The 11,946-nt window shown below is 38.7% G+C and overlaps 1 pseudogene; it reads right to left on the bottom strand.

Annotated features, from left to right (window-relative positions):
* Positions 1 to 347: 347 nt before the first annotated feature.
* Positions 348 to 2,182, bottom strand: LOC118651358 (annotated as a pseudogene).
* Between the last annotated feature and the right edge of the window lie 9,764 nt (positions 2,183 to 11,946).

The raw sequence follows: 11,946 nt of genomic DNA, 5'->3' as shown, positions 1-11,946 counted from the left end.
GTAACACTTCCATAGGAGCATGAACTTCCGCAGCTGTTTTTAATGATAAATTAATCTCATTTACTTAGATGGTTAGCTCTCAAACTAGATTTTTACAAGTTGGTGAACACTGGCAAATTATTTCTCCCACAGGACTATAACCACACATTCCCAGAACAGCATAGATATATGGTTAAACTAACATTAATACACATCACCATTGTATCAATTACTACTAATAAAACCAATTGTCAAGTATCCAAATATGTTATACAGCTAAATGGCATATAAATATTAAATGTGTGCTCAATTCATTAGAAAAATTCAATTCTTTTTATTTGCAAGAGAGGGTAGGAAGGGGGGAAAAATCTCAGTTCAAACAAAAATAAGTTGGTAAGCAACTTCAGAAAGGATTAAAAAATACCAGAATTTCAGAATTTTTATGATTACTAGTAAGAATTGTTTTAGCTACAATAATAAAGCATCTCCATCTTTAAAAATATTTGTTATATTAAAGAGCATATTCTGCACAAGACAAAGGCAACATTTTGCTAAAAATGCTTTACAGCCCCCTCCCAGGGCCTCCCTGTAAGTTGCACCCCAAGTGCAAACATTAAAATTAACCATATGGCTTTTTGTCCAGAGACATTAAAGACATGTGCTTCTGTACAATGCAGATTTTCAAAATAGAGGCTGTCCATAACAGCACAAAATGAGATTTATAGAAAGACATTAATTTCTGAGACTTAATGTAAAAAAAAAGTTGAGCGAACCTGATGTATACTTGCATGAATGTGGGAGATGGGAACATCCAGTGAGCAGGCAAATAACCATATCAGCCCTACTTTCTATGTTTGAAATGACTGAAGGGCTAAACCACATAAGGTCCAGAGTGTTGAGAGTTCCTGGGATTTTAGTTCTGTATGATACTAAAAATACACAAGTATTATGCTGGGTGTTTTAACATCTAATCTTTCTAAATTTCTTATATATTAATAAGATTCTGGCATGGGAATAGATTTAAAGACATAACTCAATACCGCATGATTTCAGGAAAAGTCAATTGGTACAAATGATAAGCACATTTTAAATGCTGAACAGTAAGAATCTTCTGTTAAGTGTCAAAATAGGTGAATCATAACCCAAACATAGAGGTTGCAATTCTGTCAAACTCGTGGCCTGGTAAAACTGCTTTTCAGTACTCCTATGGGCGCGTCATTAGATTTATTCACCAAGCCAGCATGTTGGCTAATATGTATGACAGATTAGATCCTGTCTCAAGTTCCACTTCCAAGGCAATGGCATCAGGCACCCCTGTTTTATTGAACACAACAGTTGTTTCTATGATCGTTGGAGTCCTTGAAGTGTAGCCACGGTTTAAGACAATACTTCTCCAAACACAAAAGTTGCTTGCTGTTAAAAGCTCCATGCGCTGTTGTCTTAGGAACTGTACTGCATCTCATATTTCATTCCATCTTTGATTAATGCCAGGGCAACAAGCACTGGCACTCTCCCAAGGCCTGCAACACAACGAACAGCAATACAACAACCAGGTTCTTCACGAAACTTAATTTTTTTAAAATATGTTTTTATAGGAGGTCATGGTTCAATTCTCGGTGAGGGCACATGCCTGGATTGTGGGCTAGGTCCCCAATAGGAGGCAGCCATCAGTGTTTTCCTATCATCGATGTTTCTCTCTCTCCCTCCTTCTCCCTTCCTCTCTGAAACCAATAAAAATAAATAAATAAAATGAAATTATAAAAAATATGTTTTTATTGATTTTTTTTTTAGAGAGAGAGAGAAAGAGAAACACAGATGACAGGAAAACATTGATCTGCTGCCTCCTGCACACCCCTTTTGGGATCTAGCACACAATCCAGGCATATGCCCTGACCGAGAATCGAACCACAACCTCTTAGTTCATGGGTTGATGGTACAAAACTTAATTTTTACAAGACTTTACCAGCTATCAGCCGTCTGATTGGTTGGTGGCGCACCATCATCAAAAGGCCAGTCAAGAACACAGATGCCTTCTTTCTCCACAAAGGTAATATCATAAGTTGCTTCACATATTCTTACTACTGTGGTAACTCTGTACTTAAGTTCCTCTATAAAAGTGTTTAAGGTCGCATTGGTTGGATTGTGTGTAATAAAAAAATCTCATGTTCTTGTACGTGACTTCCATAGGAGCTGGGCAGTTCATTTGAACCTTGTTAATTTAGTTACAAAACAATAGGGTTATAAAACAATTTAAAAATTAAGTACATAAATGATGCGAAGAAATGGAGTCTACTTCAATATGCTCCACTTGACATCCTCAGTGCATTGAGTATGAAGTTGGGAGTAGTGGGAAATGAAATGAATCTCCTAATAAGAAGCAGCAATTCTTCAATCCAATAACACTTGCTTCATATGTAACAAGTTAACTCCAAGGAATGACACTAGTTTCTGGAGCCAAAAGGGAGTCAGCCTCTTTACACCCTGAACAAATATGACCTGAGAAACCAGCTGTAAAAGAAAGCCCTGGCCTGGCACATCTGCTAGGAATTAAAAAGAAATGCAGGACGTTCTGATACAACTAGACAGTAGACAAAATGAAAGTTAAGCAATGGAGCTAAAAGAGAATGCAGTCAAGGTTAATGGGGGGGAAAAGGAGGGTCTATGTCAGTGATGGCGAACCTTCTGAGCTCGGTGTGTCAGCGTTTTGAAAAACCCTAACTTAACTCTGGTGCCATGTCACATATAGAAATTTTTTTATATTTGCAACCATAGTAAAACAAAGACATATTTTTGATACTTATTTTATATATTTAAATGCCATTTAACAAAGAAAAATCAACCAAAAAAATGAGTTCATGTGTCACCTCTGACACGCATGTCATAGGTTTGCCATCACTGGCCTATGTAATACTTTCAACAATAAAGATTTTTTAAAAAGCAGAGAAAGTAATAAAAAAAAAATAAATAAATAAATAAAAAAAAAAGAAAGAAAAGAATGCAATCTACAATTTTGCCAAATGTTTGCAGCTCTCGTGTCATAAAATTCTAGAAAGATACTTTTAAATAAATTTAGCAGAAATGACACAGACTTTAACTCCACCATTGCCCCTCCCCTTGTTCTCTGGAGATATTATTGCCACAATAATTGCAGTTACTCACAAGTAACATCATATAGCAGAGTCTAGTCACGAACAGGAACTCCAGACATTGTGACTGTGAATGCTAATCCCTCTGTGGTCACACCACCATTGAATGACCTTGGGCAGGGCACCTAACATCACCTACCTGACTCAGATGCCTCACCAACAAAAACCTCCAGGAATTTACAGGATAAGTTTCCAACTCCTTACATGAACAAGCTGCCCTCCAAATGCCTTTACAATGCTTAACATGGGGATCACTCAGGACAAATGAAATTAGTCTTGTTCCCTAGAATAATTCTGTCATGATGTGTTCTGACCACCAAGATAGAAACCCATGTCTTTTAATTCAAATCATAACCACCTTTTAAAATATATTTTTTATTGAGTTCAGAAAGGAAGGGAGAGGGAGATTTAGAAACATCAATAATGAGAATCATTGATCAGCTCCCTTGAGAGATCTTATGTGAAGAGAGAGGACCTAGCCGTCTGCATGGTGCCAGATATTCTGGAGGGTGTGAGACTGGCGCCACTGCAAGCTGATTTTCTTACCACTCCAACCTCCAGCCTGCAGGGTCACCAACACTCCTATGCGGACTCCACTGCCAGACCACAGGTCTCTTTCGAACAAAGGTCTCCCGGAAGGAACTAGGAGATAGAAACTAACCTAGTACAATGAGGCAACACCAGCTCGAATAACGGGGAATATCTGGGGTAACTACAACCCCCTTATGCTGCAAGGAGTTTCTCCATACAGCATGTTGGGTCTAGGACAAATGCAAGCTACAAACTGCCTTTCAAAATCACATTTATCAGTGAATATTCACACAACCTTTGAACTTCAATTTTGTGACAAAACCGTTTCCCAATATGCATGTGTTTTTCTCACTTTGTACCTTCTGGCTGTCAAGCGGAGCATGTTGACTGGCACTTGGACATACTTACTGCAAAACAGTGTGTGAACAAATCCAGGTGACACTTCTCCAAAGCTGCCAATTTTAATCTTAGATAAAGAGCAGCCCTGGCAGGTGAGGGGCAGGTGGAGATGGATAGTAGTAGAGAAGGCAGGGAAATTATTGCGAATTTTATCTTTTTCTCTCTTGCAACTAAGGTATCTTGTATGTTGGACAAGTTGGCAAAACATTAACACAGGGGTGCTAAGAAAAAACTGCTTCTTCCCCTCTTCCCCATTCCTTAGAGTTCCGACAACCACACTCTGCCTAAAACACTCGAGGCCCTCTCCCATTGGTCCTTGCATCCTCCTACTGCTTGTTGGTCCTTTTGTTTTCCAGCATAACTTCCAGCTGTGTTGAGTCTCTTCCACTTCTCTCAGAAAAAAAAAATCACGGTTCAGTGATTCTCAGACATTATAGAATATCTCTTTGATATGTATGGTATAAGCAATAAAAACCTACAGTCTCTGAACTAAAAAAGTAGAATAATGGAAGCCAACTCAATGTCTTCCTCCAAATCTAAACAGAAGTATTATTTAGTAAAAAGCACATACTAAGGCTTGTAACCAGTTCAGCATCCAAAAGGAAGTAATGAGGAATAATTCTATGAGAAGCAGGACAGTCATCACAAGAGACATCGACAACTTTCCCTTGGCAAATAACAAAACAAATAAAAATTACTTCATGTGCTATAGATGCTTTAGATTTCTTTGATAGGAATTAGATATTTCAGGGAAAGTTACTATGTTTTTTTAAAAATATATTTTTATTGATTTCAGAGAGGAAGAGAGAGATAGAAACATCAATGATGAGAGAGAATCATTGATCTGCTGCCTCCTGCACTCCCCTTACTGGGGATCAAGTCCGTAACCCTGGTATGTGCCCTTGATTGGAATTGAACCCAGGACCCTTCAGTCCTCAGGCCGACACTCTATCCACTGAGCCAAACCAGCTAGAACAGAAAACTACTATCTAATAGCAAAATTTCTTTAAAAATGCATACTCTTTGACCTCACAATTCAACTTCCAGAAATTTATTCCTAATATATAATCAGAATTTATTCCTAATATATAATCAGAAATGTATACAAAGATATATGTATTTCAAATTTCATTATAGCCTTTTTTATAATGTAAATTTATAATGTAAATTTTCAAACATATATAAATGTAAAGAGAATAATATAATGACCCACCATGTATCCACTATCCAACTTTATTGTTTACCAACACTTTGCCAAGTTTTTGTTTTATTTACCTCATTATTATTTCTGCTAAAATATTTTAAAGCAAGTACCAGCCATCATGTCATTTGACTCTTAAATACATTGGTTTGAATCACTAAAAAAAAAGGATTTTAAAAATTAACATTATCCTCATATCATTCTTTTACCATCCAAGTTAGCAATAATTTTTAATATCATCTAATACCCCTTCATGTATAAGTTCAAAATGTGAAAAATTGATTTCATAATTTATTTAAATTTGGATCTAAAAAGTTTCATATATTGGATATCATTGTTATTTCTCTTAAGTCTCTGTAATCTATAATAATTTCTTCACTTTTCATTATGCTACTCATTTGTTGAAAAAAAAATTAGGTCATGTTGACCTGCAGAAGTTATCATATTCTGGATTTGGCTTATTATATTTTTCTCCTGTCATTTAATATGTTCCTCTATCCCCTGTAAACTGGTAGCTAGAGCTAAAGTCTTGATGGGATTCGGGTTCTTTTAGGGAATAGGCAAGAATGCTTTATAACTGGCTGTTTGTGCTTCATATTAAATCACATCAAATGCCCTTAAAGCCTATTTGCTCCATTTTAGTGATGTTTACATTGCTTAGTGGACTCAAGTGTTATGAGTCTAGTTCCTCGATTTTACATTTTCTCATCAGTATTTCACCTAGTAGTTTTAGCTATGATTTGACAGTCATTGCCTAGATCTATTATTTGACCAGAAATTAAAAATGGTGATATTATAATTTTATGATACCTAATTGTCTTACTAGATCTGTTTCTTCTATAATGAAGCAGCTTTTGCCCACCACCCTGCCTTATTTTTCTTCCTCTTTTCCTTTTCTGCTATTCTTCCACCTTTTCCCCACCTCTGTTTAAGTCTTAGACCTAGAGTTACATAGAATCAGTGCTCACTATCAGTGTTGTTGCTGCTATTCTCCCCATCATCTCAGGATGGAATCATGAATACCTATATTCTGACTTCTTCATGTTTAAAACTATTTGCCTATTGCCTTGATATTTAAAGGACAGCTGGGGTAGATAACACAGCCTTGTTTTTATTTATTTTCTCTTCTTTATTTTTTAGTTACAATTTACTTTCAATATTACTTTGTATTAGTTTCAGGTGTGCAGCATAATGGTGAGACAATCATACTGTACAAAGTGTTCCCCCCATTATTTCCGGTATCTACCTGGCACCACACATAGTTACTACAATATTACTGACGATATTCCCTGTGCTGTACTTTACATCCCCATGACTATTTTGTAACTACCAATTTGTACTTCTTTTTTGTTGTTAATCTTCACCTGAGAATATTTTTCCACGGCTTTTCAGGGAGAGTGGAAGGGAGGGAGGGGAGGAGGGAGAAAGAGAGAGAGAGAGAAACATGGACTGGTTGCCTACTTGCATTCGCCCTGAACGCGGCCAGGGAGCAAACCAACAACCCAGGTAAGTGGGCTGATGCTCCAACCACTGCGCACACTGGCCAGGGCCAATTTTTACTTATTAATCCCTTCACCTCTTTCATCCAGTCCCCCAACCCCCTTCCACTCTGGCAACAACCAGTCTACTCTCTAACACTTGTTTTTTAAAGTGGGAATGAAAATGGTCCAAGTATTCAACAATCAGGGAGTGGTTGAAAAATAAATTATGGCCAGTTAAAAAATGAAACCCTGGTCCATACAGCCATTATATATACTACAACCACTGGAAAATAGAAAATGGTATATAAACCTTGAATGGTCAGATTGTGTTTTAAAAGTATAAGGATGGTATGTGCATGTGTGTTCAGCAAAAAGCAGGTCAGACACATGATACAGTTAACAGTGATTTTCTCTAATAGAATTATTGATAATCTTTAGATTCTCCTTTGTGCTTTTTTTCATTTTTAAAATTTTAGGACTTGTGGAATTGAAGCAAATACAATATATATTTTTAAAGCTAAATAAAGACTTAATTTTTCAAGGTTTATTTTTAATGTGGTGGTTTAATCAATACCACAAGCCTCAGTATGCCAAAGTAAGAGCAGCCTGATCTAATTAGCAAGCTCAGGTCTTGGTGTCCGGCCTGTGCTAAGTGTTCAATCAATGTTTGCTGGTGATGAAGAAAGCTAAAATTAGTCTGCTTTGAGCAGATTCATTCTGGAAAGTACAGTTAACTGTTCTGAGTCAAGCTCCCACCTCCCGGGGTTGAGGAAATGAAGTAGCATACCTGGAAAACTGCCCGCCTTCTGTCCGGCACATAATAGATTCTTCTATCATTCATCCAGGACAGGAAGAGAAATTATTAGCACCTTGTTCTTGATAACTAATTGGGATATATTCAGTTTTACTTTTCCTAAAAAAATATAAAAACAACACGGGCAGATATTCAGTAAAAAGAGCCCGAGCTAGCCTATTAGAGCCTATTACAGAGAAATACGGAGAAGAAGGAAAAGACCAGAGAGACAGAGAGAAAAGCAAGACAAATTTGTTTAAAGACCATTAGAACCTATTGTAGTTAGGCCTTCTGCTCACTTGTAAGATGGAAGAACTCTAAATTGTTACTGTGTTACAAAAAGAAGAAGAAAATAAATATACACCTTCTTCTTTAAGTAATCCAGAGGTCCTCAAACTTTTTAAACAGGGGGCCAGTTCACTGTCCCTCAGACATTCCACACATGCGCACTGCGGGCCTGGGACGAGTCGGCTGCTAGGCAGGGCAGGCAGCGGTGGCAAAAACACCTGGCGGGCCGGATAAATGTTTTCGGCGGGCCGCACGTGGCCCGCGGGCTGTAGTTTGAGGACGCCTGAAGTAATCAATACAGGTTAGTAAACTCATCACTGGTCTTACAACAGCTGCCCCCAGTGGGGCTGACCATGAACGGCACCTGAGCAACTGAATCAGAATTTGAATGTGGATTGGTAATCCCAGAATATTTAAAAACATCTCTTCACATGACTATGATGGCTAGTCAGGTTTAGGAACTACTAGTCTATACTTAGGACCACTATCTGTCCCACCTACCAGGACAGACCCAGAGTACTTATTACAAGAACCCCCTACTCTTACACAAATCTCTCAGCAGAGATGAGCATCATGGGTTCTCCAGCCTCTGCCTCACCCCGAAGGCACTCTCAGAAGGATGGCCTTGGACCATTACTTCCATGGTACGACTGAAGACAAGACTTAGAGAAAAACTACCCCTTAAACTTAAATTCACATTAAAACATTAAGCAATAGTCAGATTCTCCCCGGGAGTGGATTTGATGAGTGGGGAAGACTAAGACTAAGTGGGGAAAGAGAATGGGCAGCCTGGAGCATCTCAAAGACAGTTGCTTGTGCTACTTCACTGTTTTGTTCAAGTCAATTGAGAAAGCCAGAAATAAATACAGATTTGACTTTATCTGCTGATTATTTAAGAACTTTTGCTCATTTCTTCTTTACCTCTCTTTGGTCCACAGTTTTTAGAAGAGTCAAAACAAGAAAGTTATTTGATAGTGAGGTAACATGGTGGAAGAAAATTCCAGCAGGGCATAATAAAATGCAAGAAGTTCATCAAAAGGCTGATGAACCTTGGGGTTTCAGCAGGGCTGAAGATCTGCATATATTATTGCCTGCTGCCAGACAGCTGAAGGCAGTTCCCCCAACCTGATAATCTTTTACTGTTTACCAAACCTTACCTTTGATATGTATATCTGCTTTGCTATAGGGCAAAATGTGTGAATAAAAAGCCCAGGGTACGGAGATTCAAAGAACTTAGTTGCTAAAGCTAAGTCTCCCCTGGCTCCCCCAAAATGCCTCCAAAATTTATATTTCATGTCTAGTCTCCTTATTAATTTGCATCGCAGCCCTATCTCCAGATTCCCGAACCCTAGTAGATTCAGAAAAGACCCCGGCAGTCACATTGCACAACTACTGAGAAACCAATCAATACTCTCTACCAACATAATGTGTCATCCAACTTATGTTACCTTGTTCTGGTTTAATCCTGATCTGTTACCTGTAAAATAAGGACATGCAAAGATAAAGATAAGGACTTAAGTATTCTTAAAAGTAATCATATTATAAAAATGAAAGAGAAAATATTAAGTCACAACCCTCATTACACCGCATACACTCTGGTCTCCGCATTATATCTGCCATTTCATTACAGGGGCATCACTTTTCTGCAGAGAGCTCTCCTTGACCAGACACTCCAGACATGTTCATCCTTCCCGTGTTGGCTTTTCCTGTTCCTAATGGAGGCCTTGTCAATAGGAAGGAGTAGTTACTTGGTTCTTAAATTAACATTCAAGTGACCGAAGTTACAAATTTTAAAACCTGACTTTTATTACTTTTAGTCCAAGCTATGACAGTATTTGCTCGTATAAAACGAGTAAAATAAGAATATAGCTTTCAAATTTTCTCTGACAAGTTTTTAGAAGCTCCAGTTGGCAAACTAAATTGCTTAATCAGTCCCATTTACAAATTTAATTGATTAAATAGTCTTAATTTTAAACTGCATTTATAAGTGTAATATATTGGAATTTCTTTTTACATGCCTTCAATGTTTTATAGGACAAATTGGTGACAATAACAAGCAAAAAGTTTCCTAGCATTTAAAGGTATCCTGTTACAATTCTAATCAAATAAATTTTAAAATATTGTAAATTGAGTTTTGTTACATATTCCAGTTCTCTTTACAAACTTGATCAACATCTCTTATGCCTTTCAACTTAAAATCTCAAGATTAAAATGTTACCCACTTTGTAATGAAATCACAAGAAAATCTTCTAGGGTCAGAATGTGCTACATTCTCCTGAAGTAGCAAACATGCTGGCCCTTTTTAGAGAAGCTTAATTTGGGTAGATGGAATTCAGCAGCCCCTAGCCTAGGCTGGACTCAACTAATCTCTTTGCTGCCTGATTGCATTCTGCATTCTTTTCCTACTCTTTTTGTCTAGCTTTGTTCACTAAAGCCCCCGTCTATCTAAAAACCATCAGCCTTTTATTATGTAGTCCAAAATTTGTCCAAATCACAATTATTCCTTAAGGTTGATGTGTTAAACCCCCCAAATCCCTTTGAAATGCACATATACTAACTTGGATGGAAATCACATCACTGATTTAATCCTCACAACACCACCATCACCACACACACAAGAAGAGGCACAATGAGGGAGCAAGCTATTATGCAATGAGTCTCAATGTTTTTTAAAAAAACATTTTTTGTTGATATTTGTTTAGAATGCTCTGTGGAAAGAACACGAGCCTTTTTGTGAGCAGTTTTTGAAAGGCTTGTCTCCAGGGTGGTTACACACAAGATATTGCTAGGAGAAACTTTGTTGTACAAAGACAGTTAGAGCTGAAAGGAATTTGATGATCATTTGGTCCAACCTCGTGATGTACAAAAAGAAAAACTAAGCTCCAAAGGGAGGGAAGGAGGAAGGGGGAATTCCTTTGCAGAATGTCTTCTGTGTCCCTGGCACTGTGCAAGTTAACCTTCAATTGGGATGCACGGGTGGTGCTTGATAATCCTTTTCCACTCTCTTTCTCCCTCGGACAGTTTGCAAATGTTACCATGCAAAGGGTGAACTTACTCAAGTCCACCCATCTCCTTGCCCTGTGTTCTTGTAGACAAGCTGGCCTTCCCTTCCACTGAGTCAGTGGAAGTAATCACCCATTCACTACTTCAAGTTTCTAGGTCAGACTCACACGTACCTCAATTCTTTGTGAAGAGAAGCCAAATTTCAGTGGACTGAGAGGTAAAACATAAAAAGGTAAGTAAATAGAGACCCTCTTTCTAGAATTCAGAGAAGGGGAAGGAGCAAGGTTGAACATAAGTGGAGATAAGGGTGCAGGGTCAAGGGAAGGATGGAGAATGGAGAGAGTTGAGCACATTCATAGGAAACTGGGCAGAGGACACAGATACAGAGCAGAAAGGAAATGATGACAGAGCAGGACCTCAGAGAAAGAGGGAGGGGCACAGGTTGAATTTGTAGGAAAGAGAGGCATTTCATTCTACAAAACAGGAGGAAAGAAGGTGGAGATGGGTGTAAATACTTCTGAGGATGTTAATGAAAGAACTGGTTCAGATGATCACCCTAGGGCCGTGGTCGGCAAACAGCAGCTCGCGAGCCACATGCGGCTCTTTGGCTCCTTGAGTGTGGCTCTTCCACAAAATACCACGTGCGAGCACGCACGTACAGTGCGATTGTAACTTCGTGGCCCATGCGCAGAAGTCTGTATTTTGTGGAAGAGCCGGTATTTTGTGGAAGAGCCACACTCAAGGGACCAAAGAGCCGCATGTGGCTCACGAGCCGTGGTTTGCTGAGCCGCAGTTTGCTGACCACTGCCCTAGGGTCTGGGTTAAATGAAGAGGGGAATATAGAATGGGTGAACATGAAAGAATCTAGGATCTGAACACCTCCATGGAATTGAGGGCATAGATGAAATAGAAGGACAATGGAGCTTAAAATTTCAGGATGGGACAGTCCTGGGTGATGACACCACAGGGCAGGGCTGTTAAAAGTTCAGCATGGCAAAGTAGAGGCCAAGTAAAAACACTGGGCTTGAAGGTCAAGATCAGAGGAGCCAGTGGGTCAGGAGGGCCATTGGTCTAGGCCATTGCCTAGACCAGCCGTGAGCAAACTACGGCCCGTTTGAAATGAAT

Source organism: Myotis myotis, unplaced genomic scaffold, assembly GCF_014108235.1.
Source record: "Myotis myotis isolate mMyoMyo1 unplaced genomic scaffold, mMyoMyo1.p scaffold_m19_p_3, whole genome shotgun sequence".
NCBI classification, from domain to species: Eukaryota; Metazoa; Chordata; class Mammalia; order Chiroptera; family Vespertilionidae; genus Myotis; species Myotis myotis.
The sequence above is the reverse complement of the archived record's forward strand: the minus strand, read 5'-3'. Positions and strand labels throughout refer to the sequence as shown.